This window comes from Sarcophilus harrisii, chromosome 1, assembly GCF_902635505.1.
Source record: "Sarcophilus harrisii chromosome 1, mSarHar1.11, whole genome shotgun sequence".
Classification (NCBI taxonomy): Eukaryota; Metazoa; Chordata; class Mammalia; order Dasyuromorphia; family Dasyuridae; genus Sarcophilus; species Sarcophilus harrisii.
This window is the reverse complement of record NC_045426.1, coordinates 590973771-590996133: the sequence shown is the minus strand read 5'-3', so window position 1 is coordinate 590996133 and position 22363 is coordinate 590973771. Positions and strand designations below refer to the sequence as shown.

The 22363-nt window shown below is 34.5% G+C and overlaps 1 protein-coding gene across 1 annotated transcript in view; it reads left to right on the top strand.

The window, feature by feature from the left end:
• The window catches only part of RSPO2 (R-spondin 2), a 257233-nt gene that overhangs the window by 201206 nt on the left and 33664 nt on the right, over window positions 1-22363 (top strand). The gene's annotated exons all lie outside the window — the stretch shown is intronic.

Below are 22363 nucleotides of genomic sequence, written 5' to 3'. Positions count from 1 at the left end.
TACAGAACTCAAGAGAAGCATAAAAATGCAAAAAAGAAAGAACTCTTGAGAATTATATTTCTGTTATGGATATACTTAGAGAATGTGGGTATAGTTTGATTTTATTATGATCATATGAAAAAGAAATTAGTGGTGGAAGGGGGATCTTACTGGAAAAAGAGGAAAAAGGAGATAAAATAAGGGAAATTACATCTCATGAAGAGGAAAAGAGAACCTATTATAATTCAGAGAAAGAAGGGAGGGGAATAAGTATTGTGTGAATTTTACTCTCATCAGATTTGACTCTAAAAGAGAATATCAGACATATTTGATTTCACAGAGAAATTTGTCTTACCTTATAGGGAAGTAGGAGGGAAAGGGGGAAAAGAAAGGGAAAGACTAATAGAAAGAAAAACAGAAGAATTAGGAGAAAGGTATAAAAAGGGGGAGGGGCTCTAAAAGGGGAGTACTGTTTGAGGGAAGTGCTCATCAAAAGCAAAATACTGGGGAGGAAGGAAGGAGGGAAAGAAAGAGAAAAGCATAACTTAAAGTAAATAAGATGGCAGGAAATTCAGAATTAGTTATTTTAACTGTGAGTGTGAATGGGATGAATTCTCCCATAAAATGGAAGCAGATAGCAGACTGGATTAAAAACCAGAATCCTTATTTCTTGTAAAAAACACATAAAGCATAGTGATACATATAGCATGAAGGTAAAGGGCTAGAGTAGAATATATTATGCTTCAGGTGAAGAAAAATAGAAATCATCAAGGAAAACTGCCCTAGTGTCCCAAAAGCAGAGAATAAAATAGCCATTGAAAGAATTCACTGATTACTTCCTGAAAAAAGCAAAATGAATCTTTGCTACAATGTAATCACCAGGAAGGTGGCATCTAGCACAGAACCTTATGCATAGTAGATATTTTGTCAAATTTCAATTTTTTTTGATTATTGTTTTCTTCAAAGGAATTAAATCAGTCTAAAAGCCACTAAGACCAAGTATTGCATCTATGTTTAAGGAAAATAATATATAAAATATTATAAAATTCTCCATTTATTTCCCCAAAGTCTTTAATTGAATCTAGTTGACATATGTTTTTAGGTTTTTCTCTTCTTTTTTTTTTTTTTAAGTTTTATTGTCCTATTTTTTCCCCATTTTTCACAGTTTCCAGGTTTCCTGCATTCCAAGAGCTTTTTTTATAGTACAATAAGACAACTAAGCAAAGCCAACAGAGTGACATGATCTAATAATACATGTAGCATTCCAAACCTATGATTCCCCAATCTCTGTATTTTTAAATATTAAAAAAAAAAAAAGAAAAGAAATCTATTTCCTTTTACTCCCATCCCTTTGAAAAACAATTGGGGAAAATTCTGTTAAACAAATAGAGTTAAGCAAAAACAAATTCCTTTAAAAATTATATATCATCATTTCTCTTTCAAGAAATGGATACCATCCTTCCTTATTGATCCTCTGGAATCAAGGATGATCATACATTGATCATAATTCTTAAAGCTTTCAAAGATGTTTTTCTTTAAAGTGTGATTGTCATTTTACAAAATTTTCTCCTGGTGCTATTAATTTTTTAAATCAGTGTGTAAAAGTCGTCCTGATTGACCATTTTAAAAAAATAATATTAATGAGATAAATTGTTCTTTGGGTTCTGCCTGTTTTGTATTATCTCTTTGAAATAAATTATTTCCTCATTTATTACAGCACAATTGTATTCCATCATTTCTTCCACTGTCCCAATCATTTGCATCCCCTTACATTCCAGGTGTTCATTCTTTTTTTTTTTTTTTTTCTCTGTTTATTTTTTGGGGGGGGCGGTTAGCTATCACAAAAAGAACTGTAAATATTTTTCTATGTAAAGAACCTTTTCCTATTCTTTGGGTATAGGCCCTAGTAATGATTTAGCTATATATTCCAAGAAATATAAGGAACTGATTCAAATTTATAAGAATGAGAACTATTCCCCAACTAATAATGTGACCAAGAATATTCACAGTAGTGTCCAAGGGAAGAAAATCCAGACTGTTTGTAGCCATAAGAAATTATGTTCCATATGATTCCTATTAGAGAAACAGTTCTGAGATCCTATCTTACAACCACTTTAGATAATCAAACAAGCACAAAATTTCAGAGTAGGACAGAACTTCAAAGGACATCTAATAACACTTTTTATTAAAAAAAAAAAAAAAAAAGAATTGTCTGATATCCATGTCTTTGCATTGACTATCCCCTTAATTGCAGTGGTCTTCCTCCTCAGTGACATCTCACAGAATGTCTTCCTTCAAGAGTGAGCTCACATCCCACCTTCTGAAGGAAGTCTTTCTATGTGTTTACTTCTTTTCTTTCTCTTTCCATTCAGTGGATTTCCTTTCTAAGACTACTTTTTTGTACCTAATTATTCTTTATCACATATATCTATGTATGTATATACATTTAAGCATGAATATAAACAAGTATAAACATACAAAAATAATTACAAACATATATACATAGACATACCTAATTATGCATGTATGAGTTCTTCTCCCCTATAAAAACTCAAGTTTCATAAGAGCAGGGTCTATATTTGCCTTTCTATTCCCATTGTATATGCTGTTAGGCACATAGGAGGTGTTTAAGAAGTATTTGTTGATTCAACTTGATTTTGGAGCAGAGACCATTTGCACATTTTCTTCATATCCTTAGTGGCAGAATTAATTAAGCTTTATATTCATAGCACCTAGCATTTAATAAATGTTTAATAAATATTTATTAATTAATTCCTGATATGAGTCATGAATAGCTTTACATCACTGAAAATGACTAAACAAACCATGTAACATGCTGATAACCATCCTCTTCTTACCTCTAAATGTTCGAATTAAATTCAGTTGCAAAACTTACTTTATGATGTTCTGCAGATTTTTAGATTCCAGCTTAAATGGCCAAGGTTTGAGTTCTGCTTTCAATACTAAGAAACAATATGATTATGTGCAAATCATTTAATTCAACCCATTTTCCTGATCTAAAAAATGGCAGTTATATGACTTACAATGAGCCCCTCAAAAATTGATTTTTATAAATCTTAGTTTGTATAAAATGCAAGTTTATTTTTATGATGGTCATGGCATTTTGGCTTGCTTTTTGTCCTGGATATGTAAGACATTTCTCCATATGCTCTTTTTTCCCCAAAGTGCCTTTTCCAACTCTCAGCCTCACTTCCTTGTTGCTGTGAATTTATATTAGAACAAATGATTTCAGTTGTTTGGGGAAGGGCAGAGTATGTAGCTATCAACTACTGTACAGTGATAACATTCATGTGATGTGACAGCATTTAAGGAGAAAATAAAGAAAGCTTGTGAAGAAAATTTACTGCTGATCTCAAGTTACCCAGTGCGGTTCTGGCCTGTGGTTATCTTGAGGCCAGAAGCACAGCTAAGCTGTGGTTTTGAGGTGGTATGTGGAATAAAGACTTAGTTCATATGAATATGGCTTGTTTTACTTTGAAAGGAAACAGCAGTAATATAAACAGCTACTGGTACAAACTAGCTCTTGTCTGTCCTCTGTATCAGCCTTTGGGTTTAGTGTCACGTTAACAGGAATTAAATAGCTTAGGCTTTAAAGTTAGTAGTTTCATGACATGAATTCTTTTTTATAGTCAGGATATAAATTGTTTCTTTCACTTGTGCAGTGCTATTATATTTCTGACACCAGAGGAATTCTTGGATTTACAGTCACCCTGAGACAAATCAGTGTTGTTTTGCTAAATCAGTTGCATAAAGGATGAAAGACAAATTGGATTATAAAATACTGCTCCACTACTTCAGAGGATCATTTTGTAAAAAAAAAAATTAGCTATTTTCTAACATTTGCCAGGTGGAATATAACAAAGTAATCAAAATAAATGGTTAGGATTCAGGCTGATGTGATTTGCTAGATAGCAAACTATTTGGGAAATTTGAGTGGCCATTTTATTAAGCCTATTAAGTATTGGACTTAATGAATATTTGAGCTTATTTAGAGATGAAAATTTGACCTTTAAATGCTTTGACATTTCATGACAAGAGTAGAAATCATAGGCTGTAGGATTTGCCATTATTGATCCCTTTGTTCAATATGATTTTATTGATGACTAAGTATCTAGTAGTGATATAGAATAGTAAGAAAATTGATAAGGACTTTTTATTGGATATCAGATCAAATAAATTGGTTGGGTTACTGTACTTTTCATTTAAATAATTCACTATAGCGACATTCAAAAACTTTTCCCCATCCCACAACAAGTTACATAATTAATACAAACTTTAACAACAACAACAATAACAAACTATTCAAGGTGGAGAGCTGTTTTTAATATCATTTGGGTCCCACCTCTACCACCTGCTGATTTTGTGAATCAGAAAATTAGATGACTTCAGTTATTTAGAAAACTCTTTCAGCATTGAAGCTACTTTAAATTTTCAGAGGAAAGTTCATCTTCTAAGAGTTCCTCATAATAACAATGGAATAACAAATCTAGGAAAAATAAAAATTCTTCTTGATCTTATCCCCTGATGCCTCTCATAGGATCTGATTCCAGAAATCATCTCTCTCATCCAGTCATTTTCAGTTACTTCCTTTCTTGTTCCTTCCTGTTTATCTATACACATTCTTATTTCTCTCAAAAGGTAAAAAGTTGCTTTCCATTGAATCTTTCTTCTGATTTATGTATCTTCCCATTTTCTGTTTTCATTTTTGCCAAGTTTCTTGAAAAACAAATTTCTATCTGATGCATCTTCCACTTTCATTATTTTTTTTTCCTGCCTTTCATGACCTTCCTGCAAGGAAATTATCTAATCAACACTGAAATTTATTCAGTGGTGTTCTTATCGACTCTTTATTCTTCCTGACTACTATTACAGCTTTTGATACTTTTAAGCAATCCTTGCTTCTGCGTAACCTCTTCTCTCTTAGCTGTTGAGGCTTCATGCATTTGTTTCTCCTCTTTCTTTTCTTTACTTTTTATTTATTTAAAATTGAGTAGGGAATAGGAAAAAATAGAAAAATAAAGACAAAAAAGGAAAATAAAAAATCAAAGCAAAACAAAACACTGCCACGTGCTCAACAAAACATCAGAGAGAACTTAAAATACATAACAGTAAACTTCCATTTCAAGAAAACATATATAATAGTAGTAAAGATTATATATTCATAATGTTCTGTATTTTCTTTGCTTCTTGCAGATTATTTCTTTGTTCACTTTTAACTTTTTTCTTTTATTCCCACTTCATCCCCCACCTCCCCCAAGCAGGCTACAGTTAAGCACAAGAATACACATTAGCACACACACATAAAACATATACACACATACACACATATACACATATATGCATACCTCCACCCATAAATCTGTATACACACATACATATACCTATATGCATATATATATAGACATATACGTACATATGCATTGACACATATGTAGACATGCATCTTAAACATTTTTAATATTGCTGACGTGTTGTAGATTTATTTTTAGATTGAGTCTTTAAGTTTGACTTTGAGACTAATGATTACTAACCTTATTTTCTATTAAATTCTACTCTTGATACTTATAGTGTTTGTGTATATCTCATTTCTTATTCCTGTTAACTCATCTACTTTAATCCTGTTCCTTAAATTGCTTTACTATTTCTTAGTAAATAAGAGTACTTACCCATGGATCTCTTCTTTATCTTCTCCCTCCACTTTTCCTCTTTCTCTTTATCTCATTCTCATTAATCTACAAACCTTATTGTACTTCCATTAATCCAAACACCTTTCTATATACCCCACATTATCTTTTTTCCTCCTGTAATTTTTTTAAAAATAGATTCTGGAAGGGGTGTGTGTGTGTGTGCGCGGGCACATGAGTACTCAGAAAATTGTTCTCTATTTAACCCATCCTAATGTCAGTTTTCAGGACTACCAGCCCTTCTCCCCTCTCTAATGCCTTTGTTGCTCTATAAATTCTTTCTCTGCACTTTATTGATATAGCATATTTGTTCTTTTTACCTTTTCCTAGACAGTTTTGCTTTCTAGAGTCAGATGAAGCTCAGTCTATCCCAATCTTTCTTTTGAACTACACAATTACTGATGTCATTCTTAAACATATGGTATACATTTTCATGTAATAAACACAAACAATTTGTCCTTGTTGACTCCCTTGAAATTATTCTTTGATGTTGACTCTTGTATGTTAAATGTTCAATTAAGTTCAGGTTTGGTTGAAAAAAGTCCTGAAAATCTGCAAGTTTGTTGAATATCCATTTTATTTTCTGTTCAGTATTATGGTTAGTTTTTCTGGACATGATATTTTTGGTCACCGGCCTAGTTCTTTTGATATTTGAGATGTGTGTGTATACATACACGCACATATATGTATATATACATACACGTGTGTGTGTATATATATATATATATATATATATAAATTCCATTTATTGTAGGTGCTGATAAATCCTGTATAATTCTAATTTCAGCTTGAACATTTTTGAATTTTTTGTTTTGTTTTGTGGATAATTTTCTCTTTGAACTGGAGATTTCAAAATTTAGTAATAATATTCCTGTATATATTTCCAGGCAGGATCTCTTTAAGATAGTGATTGTTTTTTTTTTTCCTATTTCTACTTTCCTCCCATGTTCTATCATTGCAGTACAATTTTCTTTGACTATTTCTTGCAATATTATGTTAAGATTCTTTTTTTGATCACAGTTTTCAGGTAGTATAGTTATTCTTATATTTTCTTTTCTTGATCTGTTTTCCAGATCTGTTCTTTTTTATTAAGAAGTTTCATATTCTATTCTATTTTTTAACTCTTTATATTTTATTATCCTTTGGCTCTTACAGCTTCCCTATCTTCTTCTTGCCCAGTTCTAATTTTCAAATAATTATTTTCTTCTTTAAGATTTGTATCATTTTTTCTAGTTTGACTTTTTTTCATAATATTCTTCTCTTTTGTTTTGATTTTTCCTCAATCTCTCTCATTTGATTTTTGAAGTCTTTTGAGTTCCTCTATAAATTCCTTCTGGGAAGACAGCCATTTACCATTACTCTTTACACCATAAGAAGCTTTTATTCTTCCTCTGAAGATGAATTCCAACCTTCCATATTCCCTCGTAAGTTTCTAGTTGGGTTCTTTCTTCATTGTCTAATTTTTAAAATAAGAACTGTTGATGTAAGCACCTCTAAGCATGGAGTGGAGGGAATGGTGTCTCTAGTTTCACTTCACCTCTCCCTCTGATCTGGAACCCCAAACTAAAAGCTCCATGCTCCTGCAAGTGCCCACAGTCAGTAGCATCCCTGCCCCATTGTTTTTATACTCACCAAGTACACTGGTTCCTAGGGTCATGTCTCAGCAGTACAGGTGGTTTTGGTGTTCCTAATCAGCAGAGGTTCCCTTAGTTTTCCTGGATTTAGGTCCCCAACTTCCCATGCTGTCCTAGAGGTAAAAATTTCTGTGGTTCTAGTTTGGTCTGAGGCTTCTTCTTAACCCAGCTTCTCCTAGAGCTTCCTGCTTATTATTTTAGCTAACCTGGAGATGTTTGCACTTCACACAGGTCAAAGTGATTCTTGGGTTCTATTTTTGGATCTTCTCAGGTTGTTCTAGGAAGACCCCATTTTTTCCCAAGTCTTATTTGTTTTTTACCAATCATAATTCTGTTTTATTTGTGGGGGAAAAGCTCAGAATTTTCTTGATGCGACTTATTCTTTTCCCTTGTCAGGAAGAAGCTATTATCAGATAATCCCCAGATTAGGAAGGTACTCTTTAGCATCCCCCCACTGACCATCTCCAAACCTCTGGGTATCTACAAACATTTTTTTTGAGATATTGACATATCTTTAGGCAGGTCTGGGGCTTGATCTGCCTGGTACATTATACCTAGCTCCTGACCCCTCCCTCTGAGTTCCCATCTTTCCTTCTCTAGTCTCCCTGAGAAACCTCCAAAATTGTATTTCCCCTATAAAAGATCTGCTTATGATGAAGATCTCTGCTAAATTCATTTCAGGACTAAGTCTACTATGACGTTATTCTCTCTCCCTCATCATAGTGTCTTTCTTTTAATAGCATCTTTCTCTCTTTGGCTAACTCAGGCTAGTCTAACTATATGCTCTTTCATCTCTATTTCATATTTGCCATTCCTGGTGTTTATTGTATCCCTTCATTTTGTCTGTAACATCTTCCCTTAAATAAATGTATCTTTTGCCTAGAGAATGATCATTGTGAATTTGTCACATTTTTATTCTGAACTAGGAATTACTATCTCAGCCTCATCATTTTGACTTACTCTGCCATCTTCCTCCTCCTACTTTTCTTAAATATTACTTACTGTTCTCTTTTATTGGTTACTCACATTTCTCCTGACACTTTCAGGAATTATATTGCCTAAGATTCTTTTCTTGGCCCATTTTTCTTTTCTCTCCAAACAATCTCTTACTTTATACTCCTCTTTTCTAGGATTCACTAAGTTCTTAAGTATTTCAGACTTTACCTCAAAGCAGACTACCCAAAATACCATTTACTCTGATCTTGGAAAGGAATTTGTGGGTACAGGAAAAGGGTAATCAAGTTAATAGATGAGACATAGAAACAAATAGAAGACAAAAGCAGATGTACCATAGCATTTAGTGAGAGGTTAAAAGTAGTAGCTGCAAGAGGGTATGAGTCAGGATAATATAAGGACAGGTTATATCTTGGGTGAATCTTGAACTGCTGCTTAGCCCAGTCTGGCAAAAATGATTAATGACTTTTCTTTCCTTTTCTCAGAGAGAGACTAATGTATATGTGGGATCACTCATTCTTTTTGAAACTTATGCTTTTCACTGGGCTTAGGATTCTGGGTGGTAGTATTGAACTTGCTTTCAAAAATTTATTTTATTTCCTAAGCTGGAAAATATGGTGAAGTTGTTGATTAATAGTAATTCTAACCTGCATGTGTTTTATTTAAGGCTTACAACCAGAGGTGAGAGAGGAAGAACATAACTCATTCTAGGAAAGGAAGCCAGTTAGTGTAATGGATAGAACATAGAATTAAGAATTGAGTTAAAATCTGGTCTCAGACACTTGGTAACTGTGTGACTCTGGGCAAGTCTCTTAACTGCTGTTTGCCTCAGGTTTTTCAATTGTAAAATTGAGATAATAACACCAATATCTCAGGATTATTGTAAGGAAATACTAATTGAGATAATATAATTGTAAAACACAGCATAGTGCCTGTCATGTCATAAATATTATATAAATATTAGTTATTATTCTTAGGAAGAATATTTAGCTTGGACTCTATCCTGGGAGAATAGGCATTAATTTAGTATAGTTGGACAAAATGAGAGAGTGGTATTGACTTTTTTTTTTATTTAATAGCCTTTTATTTACAGGTTATATGCATGGGTAACTTTACAGCATTAACAATTGCCAAACCTCTTGTTCCAATTTTTTACCTCTTACCCCCCACCCCCTCCCCCAGATGGCAGGATGACCAGTAGATGTTAAATACATTAAAATATAAATTAGATACACAATAAGTATACATGACCAAACCGTTATTTTGCTGTACAAAAAGAATCAGACTCTGAAATATTGTCCAATTAGCTTGTGAAGGAAATCAAAAATGCAGGTGGGGGTAAATATAGGGATTGGGAATTCAATGTAATGGTTTTTAGTCATCACCCAGAGTTCTTTCTCTGGGCGTAGCTGGTTCAGTTCATTACTGCTCCATTGGAAATGATTTGGTTGATCTCGTTGCTGAGGATGGCCTGGTCCATCAGAACTGGTCATCATATAGTTGTTGTTGAAGTATATAATGATCTCCTGGTCCTGCTCATTTCACTCAGCATCAGTTCGTGTAAGTCTCTCTAGGCCTTTCTGAAATCATCCTGTTGGTCATTTCTTACAGAGCAATAATATTCCATAATATACATAGTGGTATTGACTTATATACAAACTTATCATATCAATTAGGAATTCATATGCCTGTAGATGGTGAGTTGCTAAAGTTTACTGATAATAAAGAGAGAAAACCATAAGTAGATATTTAAACTTTATTTTTCATGGCTGAAATTTTTGCCTCTTTGGAGGGGAAGGAGCCTCTAGAGTTCTATCCACATAAAATCAAGAGGAAGAGAGTTAAATGAATGATTGACAAACTTAGATTCCTCAGGTCTATATATTGCTTACACATAATTATATATGTTCATGTTTTCTTCATCATTTGAATATAAGATGCTTGAAAGCAGGAAGAATCTCACTTTTATTTTTGTAGTCCCAACACTTGGCACAGTTCTTTTTACATAGATGTTTAACAAATGTTTTTGTTGATTGATTCCAAATGTCATTCCTTCTAATTCTTTGAAAGTATCTTTTCTTAATCTTTTGTCAAGGTAAAAAATTCTCAATTCTTTCAATTCATTTTCTCCTGATATGAATCACAATTCTTTCCCCATACTTACTATCATTCCATAAAGCTCTCTATTTTATCAATGTCCATCATAAAATTCAACATAATATTTCTGATATGGCCCAACTAGAGCAAAATATAGCAAGATTGTTATCTCTTTAGTTCTGGACTCTATTCATCCATTAATATAAACTAAATTTGCATTATCTTTCTTAATGGCATCATCACATATTGAATTAACCTAAATGATTTTAGATTAATTTCTAGTAATGTATCATCTATAATAGTGAAGTTGACTTTTAAAAAGCCAATGTAAGACTTTCATTTAATTCTAATTAAATCTCATCTTTTTGCAGTGGTTCTCAAACTTTTGTTCTCAGTATCTTCATGTTAAAAAAAAAAAACTATCAAGGATCTGTTCAAAGAGTTTTTGTTCACATGGGTTATATTTATAGCTATTTACTACATTAGAAATTAAAAATAATTTTGAATTTGTAGACTCTCTGAAAGGGTTTCAGAGACCCCCAACAATTCTTTGGACTGTACTTTGAGGACTACTGTTCTAGGGTAGAGAGATGCTTTTTTACATCTTGACTGGATCATTTGTGTTAGATGGCCTTTTGAAATATGTATCCTGTGGTTATTTGGCAAGCATATTATGCAATACTTCATCTAGGATTTTAATAAATGTATTGAATAACAGGACCACTCACAGATGTTCTTCCCTGAAATGTTAGTTGGTCAATTGATAAAAATTCATTAAGCACTTCTCTCTATCAGGCACAATGCTTGCACTTGAGGAGCTCACAGTGGAAGGGAAGAAACATCACTAAAACAACAAAGTATACAGAAGTTATATGCAGGTTAAATAAGAAATATCTAAGAAACCTAAGAAAAGCATTTTAATCAAGAGAGAGTAATCACAACTATCTACAGAAGATTGTATTTTAGGATTTGAAGAAATCCACGCCAATCAGAAGGCAGAAATAGGAAAGGAAAACATTCCATGCCAGAGACATGGACAGCCAGTTCCTGACCACAGTGCCCAAAATTGAGAGTTTTGTGTTAGAGCAATAGCAAAGAGGTCACTATCACTGGATCACAGAGGATGTAGGTAAAGTGCAGGATGTAAAAAGACTGGAAACATATATACTTGCATATACTATGCAAGTAAAAATATGCAAGTATAAATGACCTTAAATGCCAAATAGAAGATTTTAAATTTGATTCTATAAGTGATAGAAAGTCACTGGAATTCATTGAATCTCTAAGGGTCTCTGCCATTCCCTTTCAGATTTATATCCATGATTGTATGATTCTGAGTTCAAATAGTCCTCCAGATAGCTCATTTCTCTCCAGTTTATCTATAAGAGACTATTACATTCGTTACTACAATTAGGAGAATCTTGGCTTCATCTATTAGTTTAATAAGGTTTTTTAAAAAAGGAAATAAAGTTAATATGGCATAAAGTTATTTTTTAAAGTTAAATTAACAATCTATTTTTTTTTCCTTTCTTTTTCCCAGTTCTTCCTTACTGGGAAGAAAAATAAGACTCTTGTTACAAATATGCATAATAGCAAAATATATTCCTGAATTGGCAGGAATGATGACTTCTTGAAGATGTACTAACTCTGTCATTATTGTTTCCTTTTCTAGATATTCACTGACCATCACTTTAATAATATATTTTTTAGAATTTTGTCAGGAATTATGTCAAATCCAATGACCTATAGGTTTTAAACTCCATTAATAAATTGGAACATTTCCTCCTTTGTTAGCCCCTCATTTTCCTAATTTTCAAAAATCTTTCAAAGGTCACTAAAATGGTTTTACAATAACTGCCTTTCTTTTTTTGGAGGGTGGGTGTCCTTCAACAAAGTTGACTTTGATCTGGTGGCTTCAATTCATTAAGAGTAGCTAAGTGCCTTCTTATACTTTCTGTACTTGTATTGAATTTTTGTTAGCCATTTTTTCTTTTGTCCTTTTTAGGCCAAAGATTATTTTGTTGGACAGAAACAACATGGTACCTGTCTTTTAAAGCATTCCTAGTGAAATGGACGGACATAAGATAGACAGTTCAGACCAGATTATTTAATTTAAAGCATCCTTTATTGGCTGGCCGGCCAGTGACTAACCCCACTAGGACAGGTTAGTAGAGATCAGCCCCCAACCTTTAGCAAGGTACACTTTTAAGAGCATTTGCCACATTCTGATACAGCCTTGTGGTTACAAATTTTGGAAATCAATGACATAGTTTCTCGTTTACAATGGGGAAATGTCTGGATGGGAGTGAGCACACGATGGAACTTGTCGACATGTTTTGCAATGTTGTCCTGACTCTGTCAGGTACACACTTCTCAGAAAGTCTGGGACTTCAACCATTTCTCGGAAAATCTAGGGTCTCAGAACTGGGGAATGGGGCCCGGTCTGAACATAACACTTCCCTTAATTTAGTTTGAGCAACGTCTGCCTATAAGCCTGAGGTCCCTTGACCCAGGGATGAGGGAGCCAGTCTTTTGTCCATTTCACTCGCCCCTTTTTGAGTTCATAGTTGTGACTCATCTGAGGCCAACAGGGAATAAGTATGCAGGGAGCTATGAGGAGGAGGAGAATGTACAAGAGGACTGGACCTGTGATTAGAGTGACTGATACTAGGACATTGAAGCCTTACAACTGGCTTCCCTGTCCTCCAACCGCTTATGCAAGGAGGCAAGTAATTCTTGACCCCCCGAGTGACTTGACAACCCTCCGCGAGGGAGTCCACTGATTTTTCCTAAATGGGTGATGAGACTCTCTAGAGTCTGCATCAACCTGAGAGCTAAGAAAGCAAATGTAAGGTCAGAGAAACTGAGATAAGATAGAGATCAGAGTGCTCCCAACATTCTATTAATTGGAGAGTTTGATTGACTGGATAGAACTCTATTCTTAAAGTATCCAGTAGTGAATGTGAGTTAGACCAAGGCAGGGATGGGGTCAGAACATTGAGAGTGGGAACAGCAATCTGGTTCTAACAGTGTGGTGGGAGACACTGAACATTCTGATAGGAGCCAGGAAGTCTGAACTCCCCCTTATCTTGAGTCTTCACACTAACAATTTAAAACCTTAGAGCAAGTGGCCCTCAGCCTTCAATGAACCAGAAGGGGGTTTTGCAACTAAGGGGACTGAGGCAGAAATGTTAAGGAAACTGAGGCAGAACAATTTAGGGAAACTGAGTCAGGACAATTAAAGAGGACTGTGACACAACATTCCATACTTTCTCTCCTCTGAATCCTATGTGAAGCAAATAAACCAAAATAAAACTAGAAAAGAAAAAAATGAAAGGACAAGTCTCTCCCTGATAACTCCAGAGTTAACAGCTGTACAAAGACTCCCTGTTGCAAGCACGTCAGGTTCTCTGAAGTTGGGGCACCATCTCGGCCAGAGAATGCAGTTTGAAATGCACAATTCACTGTGAGTTAGGTGGTCTGCAATCATTTGTGCATTTAACTCAGTCTCTGCTTACAGAGCAGCAGGGCCCAAGGCCCATTCAGAGGGGCAACTCTCTCCATAGGAGAATGGTGAGGCTTGAAGTAGCTTCACCTGTACCTGGCCAGAGGAACAGACGGGACTACAGAAAGGATCAGATTGCAGAGCAGATTATGCACAGTTAGACCATCAAAGCAGCAAAATCCAAACTTTTAAAAGTAAAAGTCCCTTTAAATCAGTTTGCTGCACTGGCAGTAACTTGATTTAAAAAAAAAAATGGCTGGAACACACTTAGGGGGGTGAGGAGAGGAGAGGATTCCATGTGGCCACCCTTCCCCCACTCCTGCATTCCTGGACAAAAATTTCCTCTTACACAGGAATCCTTCTCAAGATGAAGCCCATCAGTTTCTTCCCCAGTCTACCAGATTCCCAACTTTCTTCTTCTTTCATGCTACATACTTACAACTTTCCTAACTAGACGTGGCGGGTGGGTGAGTCGAATCTTTATCTCTGAAGACAAAAGATACTCTTTCGGTTTCACTCTCCCCCACCTCTTCTTCCTGCTGCCAAAAACCTTTCTCTTACTTTCTAAAATCATGCAAATTTTTAATTGTTCCTACAAACCAATCCTTCATAAATCACTTGCATTCTTCTTTCCAGTTCTCTTCAAAACTTTTAAGATTCACAATATAGTGAATAGCTAAATAACTCCATAAAACATAACTTTACAATGTTAACAAATAAACTGAATCAAACCAAACTTCTTTTTTTTTTTTTTTTTTCTGCCTGAGTGGTGTCTGACTACAATTAGCATCTCTCTTATCTGTCCAGGCAGAGCTTGAATATTGCTCTTTCCCTTCCTCTTTAACTAAATTAGGTTGCCTTTTTTTTTTTTTTCTTTAGTAATAAAGGTATCAATATTTAAACAAATTCCAAGATCTTATTTGCAGAATAAACAGATCTAGCATGCAAAGGCAATAGTAAAATTATATTTCCCATAATTTCAGAATCATCCCAAATTTCTTAATCATTGTTCTTAAAACTTAACAGAGCTCTTAAATTAACAAAACAGACAAATCACACAGAGCACATACAACTAGAAGAGTGCCTCCAAAAGGCGCTCAGAATCAGATCAGACCAGATGTGTCCAGATTTAGACACTCAGGACCATCACACATTGTGATGTGGAGGTTGGCAAGGAGGCTTTAGTGCTGCACCCAGCTTACCCCACTTGCTACAGATACGGGAGTACTCACCAGACCAGACAGGTGGCTGCAGGATAGTTAGGCAGCTACAGGGGCCCTTCAAAATCTTATTAACCAGAACTGGCTTTTAGGATGCTCTGTGCCAATTTTGAACCAAATTCAAAAATTTGGGTCTCACTCTTCTGGTCCACAGAAAGAGATTTCTGGAAACTGGGGCCAAGGAACATCTCTTAGTGGCCACCCCCTAGGATCCATAACCTCTTTTGCCCTCCAGGTAGAGGGACTGGCCATCAGACTGAGCCAAAGGCTTATCTTGGTGGGAACCTCCAAATGAAATGGACAGACACAAGATAGACAGCTCAGGCCAGATTATTTAATTTAAAGCATCCTTTATTGGCTGGCCGGCCAGTGACTGACCCCACTAGGACAGGCTAGTGGATATCAGCCCCGAACCTTTAACGAGGTACACTTTTAAGCATGTTTGCCACATCCTGGTACAGCCTTGCTGACACGGTTTCTCGTTTTCAACAGGGAAATGTCTGGATGCAAGTAAGCACACAAGGAACCTGTCGACATGTTTTGCAATGTTGTCCTGACTCTGTCAGGTACACACTTCTTGGAAAGTCTGGAACTTCAACCATTTCTCAGACTGGGGGATGGGGCCCAGTCTGAACATAACATTTCCCTTAATTTAGTTTGAGCAATGATTGCCTATAAGCTTGAGGCCCCTTGACCCAGGCAAGAGGGGGCCAGTCTTTTGTTCATTTCACTAGGAAGATTTCCTTGATATGATGAACATTACCAAATCTTTCTCCACAAGTCATTTGGAATTTTCTAGTCTTTATGTATTACTTTACTTTGTAATTCATGGTATCATTTTGCTCCAAGGTTGAAAAATGTTTTGCTAAAAATATAATTAACTTAAGCATCTAGATTAATATTCTATATATAATATGTGATTAAAAGATATTAAATCGAATTCCAATTACCCTTGTTGCTTAATATTGGTAATAAAGATCTTAGACAGATGTGAGGATTGTTCTAGAAAAGTAAACTCTTGACGTCATCACAATTTAAAGACAGTAGCAGACTCAATTGCAATGATGCCTACTCTTTGACATGTAAATCTCCATGCCAATACCAAGGGGCTGACTAATCCTTAGATCTGTTAATTCATTCTTTTACTCTCTTGTTCCTTTCATTTTTAGCTCAGTTCTCATATTTGCTACATTAAGCTTCTCCTACATATTCAAATATGCACACACATACATGAACATATGTATACACACATGTGTGGATGTATGCATGCATTTCTAAGGCTATTTAACACTACATATCTTTTGGCAGCCTAAAGTCTATGAACTCTTTCTCAGATTATTATTTTTAAACTTATAAAATTGAATATATAGTACTATAAAGGAAACCATTTATATTGGATTACAGTTATCTGTAATGTTTGGGCTTTCTGTCATAATCTGACCAGTCTCTCCCTTGCAGTCTGAACTAACTCCCCACAGTCTGAAACTGACTTCCTATCCCCAGTTCTTAATATACCCCATTACAATTACATCATTACAGCTTACTGAATATGTGTGAACTAGAAAGCTATTACATAAGTATATGTAAACTAGATAACCATTGTCTCATCAATTCCTCTGAGTTAACACCTTGTTTTGAGTATAGTTCTTTCAAGTATAATTCACCAGAGTTCTGGCTCTCTACAGTTATCCACTTCTTGGTTTGTTTTTAAATTCCTGCACCTCAGATTAATAATCCCCACTATCAAGGCGGTAGGTTGTTATGTTATAAGCAGTGATGATAATAAGAGAAAGGGGTAATGAGGAAATATGGTTTTTAAAAGTATCATCTTGTATTTTCAAAAGTACTTTACTCTGGTTGTATAGAAAACGTCAATATATTGAATATAATATTTGCAGCCCATTTTTAATGTCATAAAATAGAAATCCACCAAATTCCTATTCTGATGCCTCACAGTGACATAGATTGCTCTTTGTTTTTTGAATACTCTGTCAGTGCTTGAGAAACTTTGATATACCCTTGGTAATAGAATTTTTGTCCCTTGAAGGTCATAAATTGTGGATCCTTAACAAATCATAGGGACAGTCTTACTAAGTATGCTTTGGAGGGGCTTGATTGGTCTAGAATTCTCACATCCATGAAACCATAAAAGTACCTTTGGATCAGGGATTATTGTTTATATTAATTTCTCTAGCACTGAATGTTTTAAAATTTAAATTTTTTATTTTTTTTTTCATTTGATCATAGCCCATGAGAATTGTTCTTTTTGTCCATAACAAACTTTTCCTTATTTATATTTAACATAGTAGAAACTAAATAAGTGTTTGAATTGATGGCCTTCTTGATATTTCAGAATCAAGAATCAAGTTTGATCCTGCCTTATTTGCTTTTTTTTCAGACTGAGAACATTGTAGGGAGAGAATGCAGTGAGAAAATGAAACCTTCATGAAGTTGATGAATGTCCTCCTCTACTGCATTTTCTATAAGCTTTTCTAAATTTCTTTTTAAATTTATACACTTTCATTTAAAGAATGGAAAGATCATGCAGATAAAGAATTAATAAAGTGAGAGGGAGGGAATTTTTCCAGCTTGGGTAAAACACATTACCTCATTCATCTACAAAAGGTCTCTAGGGGAGGCATGATTAGTAACCTCTATTATGAAATATTAAATTAGGTACTGTATCTCTTATTTCTGTGTATATGTATCTATCTGTTGCTGTATGTTTCTCTCTTTAGCTGTGAGAACACACATTATTTGGTCATTTGGTGCTGTTGTGTGAGTCTTGTATTTAAACATCATGAAGGAGCCAAACCGCAGGATCTGGCAAGCTTTCAGTGTCTATACAGGGGGCATGTAGCTTGCCATTTGTCTCCAACTGAGAGAGTTGTGGATGTAATTTATTTTTGGTAAATATCCACTGTGAAGTGAATTTATCTCCTGCACATTTGTTGTGCTTTTGGTTATCCTTCCCACTCCCTCTTTATATTCATTTTGTTGGACATTAGTGTCTCCCTAATTTTTTTGAAAAAGATATTTAAAATGATAGAACTAAAAATCAGCTTTAAATCATCAGCAATTACACATAATAGATAAGAAAAGCTTTTGGTACAGAAGGGAGCAAGTCACCTACCCCATGGATTTGAGGGAGTCCAGAGAAGAGACAAGTAGGAGGGAGCTAGGAAGGCTTAGCATAACAATGATGGATATGTATTGATAGTGGAAAGAGGAATGACTTTGGAGTAAGAGATACAAAGATTTATATCCCAATATTTCCTCTTTATTACCAGTGCAACCTCATTCAAATCATTGAATATTCCATTGAGTCTTAGTGCCCTAATTTGTAAAAATGAGTGGACTAAACTAGATAACCACATATTAAGTTTCTTTTAGTTATAAATCTATAAGCTTATATTGACTTATGTTGATGCTATAATGGCCAACTTCACCCTTCTATTACTCATGTGTAGTCATAGGTAGACAATGTTTTAATGTAAATGGTTTAGGGAAGGGCAACTGCAACATTGGAATGCATCCATGATTACTCTAGTACAATCAGTTTAAATAAGAGTAGATTTTTTTTTTTCTCTTTAAGCATAGTACCTAGCATAGAGTAAGCACTTAATATATGCTTCTTGATTGAACATGAAGAAGGGATGCATTTAGTGATTTATTTTGGAATTTTTGTTCTAAGAATTTGTTACTTTTAAATGTCATAGATAAAACGTTAATAGTTTTTTTCCCCCTATCTTATTGTTTAACATAACATTTAATTTTAATTTAAATGTTATTTTTATCATAAAACCATTTTGGTATATTGTATACTTTATTCCCCCCACCCCCTTCTCCTATTCAACTCTGCAACAAATTAAAACAGTTAAGCAAAAACAAATGATACAGTGACCTTATATGCCAATACAATATAGGTAACATTCTGTTCTTATACTCTCTAGCCTCTTTGCTGAAAGGAAAGCTATGTTTAATTATCTGTTTACAATAACTCAAAGATTGACTTCTTTTTGGTATTCATTTCCTTTATTGTAGTCATTGTGTATACATTTTGGATTATGCCAATTTCACTTAATTCATACAAATCTTTCTGGATACCTTTAAGTTAAAGGAAAGGAAACTTAGAAAAACTGGAGAGAGTAGTTTGACTATGCAGTGGAAAGAATAAGCATTTATTAACTCTTTATCCTATGTAAAAGTACTGAAAATACCAATTGAAAAGCAAAACAGCTTCTGTTCGTATAGAACTCCCCTTCCAGCTGAGAAACAGCATATGCTGAAGATTACATGGAAATGTAATGTCTGTCCCATGGAAAGGCACGATGGTCCTCTGGATGTAGCAGCAAAGCCAGTGGTAATACAAGTTTCTTTAGGATCAAGTCCATTAATAAAACAGTATCAGTTTCTTATATTAAACTATTTGATGGCTTCAAGAATTTTGATCTCCACATAATCCAGAAAGCCCATATTTCTAGAGTGTTCAAGATCAACAGCATTTTAAGGTGGAAGATAAGCAAAGTATATATGTACAAAAGTAAGGCCACTTTATATATATATTTTCAGCTAAAATATACATCTGTAATGCACATTAAGACAACTCTGAGATACCACTACACACTGTCAGACTGGCTAGAATGACAGGGAAAGATAACACAGAATGTTGGAGGGGATGTGGGAAAACAGGAACACTAATACATTGTTGGTGGAATTGTGAATACATCCAGCCATTCTGGAGAGCAATTTGGAACTATGCTGAAAAAGTTATCAAACTGTGCATACTCTTTGACCCAGCAGTGTTACTACTAGGCTTATATCCCAAAGAGATCTTAAAGAAGGGAAAGGGACCTGTATGTGCAAGAATGTTTGTCTCTTAATAGTGGCCAGAAACTGGAAACTGAGTAGATGCTCATCAATTGGAGAATAGCTGAATAAATTGAGGTATGTGAATAATATGGAATATTATTGTTCGGTAAGAAATGACCAACAGGATGATTTCAGAAAGGCCTGGAGAGACTTACACGAACTGATGCTGAGTGAAATGAGCAGAATCAAGAGATCATTATATACTTCAACAACAATGCTATATGATGATCACTTCTGATAGACATGGACATCTTCAGCACTGAGATGAACCAAATCAGTTCCAATGGAGCAGTAATGAACTGAACCAGCTACACCCAGCGAAAGAATTCTGGGAGATGACTAAGAGCCATTATATTGAATTCCCAATCCCTATATTTTCGCCTGCCTGCATTTTTTATTTCCTTCACAGCCTAACTGTACAATATTTCAGAGTCCAATTCTTTTTGTACAGCAAAATAATGGTTTGGACATGTATACTTGTTTTATATTTAATTTATCCTCTAATATATTTAACATGTATTGGTCATCCTGCCATCTAGAGGAGGGGGTGGGGGAAAGGAGGGGAAAAATTGGGGCAAAAGGTTTGGCAATTGTCAATGCTATAAAATTACCCATGCATATAACTTGTGAATAAAAAGGTATTAAAAATATATATATACACATCTGTTAATAGTTGTTCAGAGGCTGAAGGTTGAGCTAATATTCTTCGTGTTATTACATGGAATTGCAAGTTACTTGTCCTCTCTGAGAAGAAATATATTTAAGTAACAAAAGGGAAAGTCTGGAATTTATGTAGAGTGCTTTTCAACTTTTCAGTGGTGTGTGGAAATGAGAATCGGTGATCTTCCCCAAGACAAAAATAGGACTTAGATCCATAATTTTATCGGTAGAGGGAACTTGTGAGTAAACACTCTTTACCAGTCACCTCTGCAATGACCCAAGGCTCTGAGATATTAAATGATTTGCCCAGACTCAGCCATTGTATTTGAGGTAGGTTTGAACAAAATATTCCTGACTGAAGCCAGTTGTTTATTCTCTGTGCGTGCTGTCTTTCATCCTTCTGAGAAGTCTTTAAAATTAAGGATATTTGGGTATGGATATATTTCAGGTCAAGAGAATAGAACTTGAAGTTCTTTCAAGATCCAATCAAATACTAGATTTTGGCAGTCTGGATTAATTCTTTTCATAGCCAAGTATTTCTTAGAATTTTTCATTTGTTTTTAATGTAATTTCTTTCTATGTGTTTCTATATATCTGTGTCTCTTTCCTCTCCCCACTTTTCCTGACCTGTGAACTCAGTTATTTTCTCTAATGGGAACTTTAGAAAGTAATAGTATTCACTCATGAACAATTTCTTAAAAAAAAAAAAAAACTTATATGGAATAGACATTGTTGACATAGTTAATTGAAGAGCCATTCATTTCTAATTCAGAAGTGAGTTTTTTTTTGTAAATACTGAAACTAGAATTTATCATTAATCACTGATAATAGCAATACCACTCTAGTTTGGTATTTTTTTTTAAATTGCCATTTTTAGTTAACAATTTTTTTCCTTCTTTTATTAAGATGATCAACTTCTAAACATAGACATACAATTTGTATTTTATTGTTTATGAAATTATGTAACAAGTAAATAGCATTTGAAAAAGAACATTGACTGCAAGATATTACCCACCCACCAACCAATATGCATTTTGTAAGGGGACTTTAATGGAACATAATATAATTTCTAATGCTGAAATCCAATCTTGCTGGCGCCACAAATTGTCATTATCTCCATGGAGGAGCTACATAGCTGCAATTTGTACACTAGCAAATTGAGGAATGTGTTAGTCAAATTAGGATGAAGCTCATTTGGTCAGAATTTTACAACCCCAAATCTTCTGTCTTATTACAGTCACAATGGAGCATTTCTGGAGATTTAGGCTGTGGAACTGCTCTATGAAGAAGCTTGTTTGGTTTTTCAAGATCTAGGAAATTATTCTGACTCATGAGTCAGCCTGCCTTCTCTTTTGCTGAATTTTATTCTATATCAAATAGTTATTTTTGCAAAGCTTCTAAATATATTAGACTATATTAGACATAAAATGTTAAGAACTATAACTATTGAGCCCTAAGTGATATTATATTTGGTACCTTGAAGGAAGGATAGTTTTGTCATGCAATAGATAGAATGCCAAGCCTGGAATAGGGGAGACTTATCTTCCTCTGTTCAAATCCAGTCTCATATACTTATTAATGGTGTTACCTCAGGCTAGCCACTTAATGCTCTATTTCTCATTTTCCTCATCTATAAAGTAAGCTGGAGAAAGAAATTGCAAACTATTACAGTATCTTTGCCAGAAAATCCGAAATGGGTTCACAAAGAATTGAACACAATACAATGAGTGAACAACA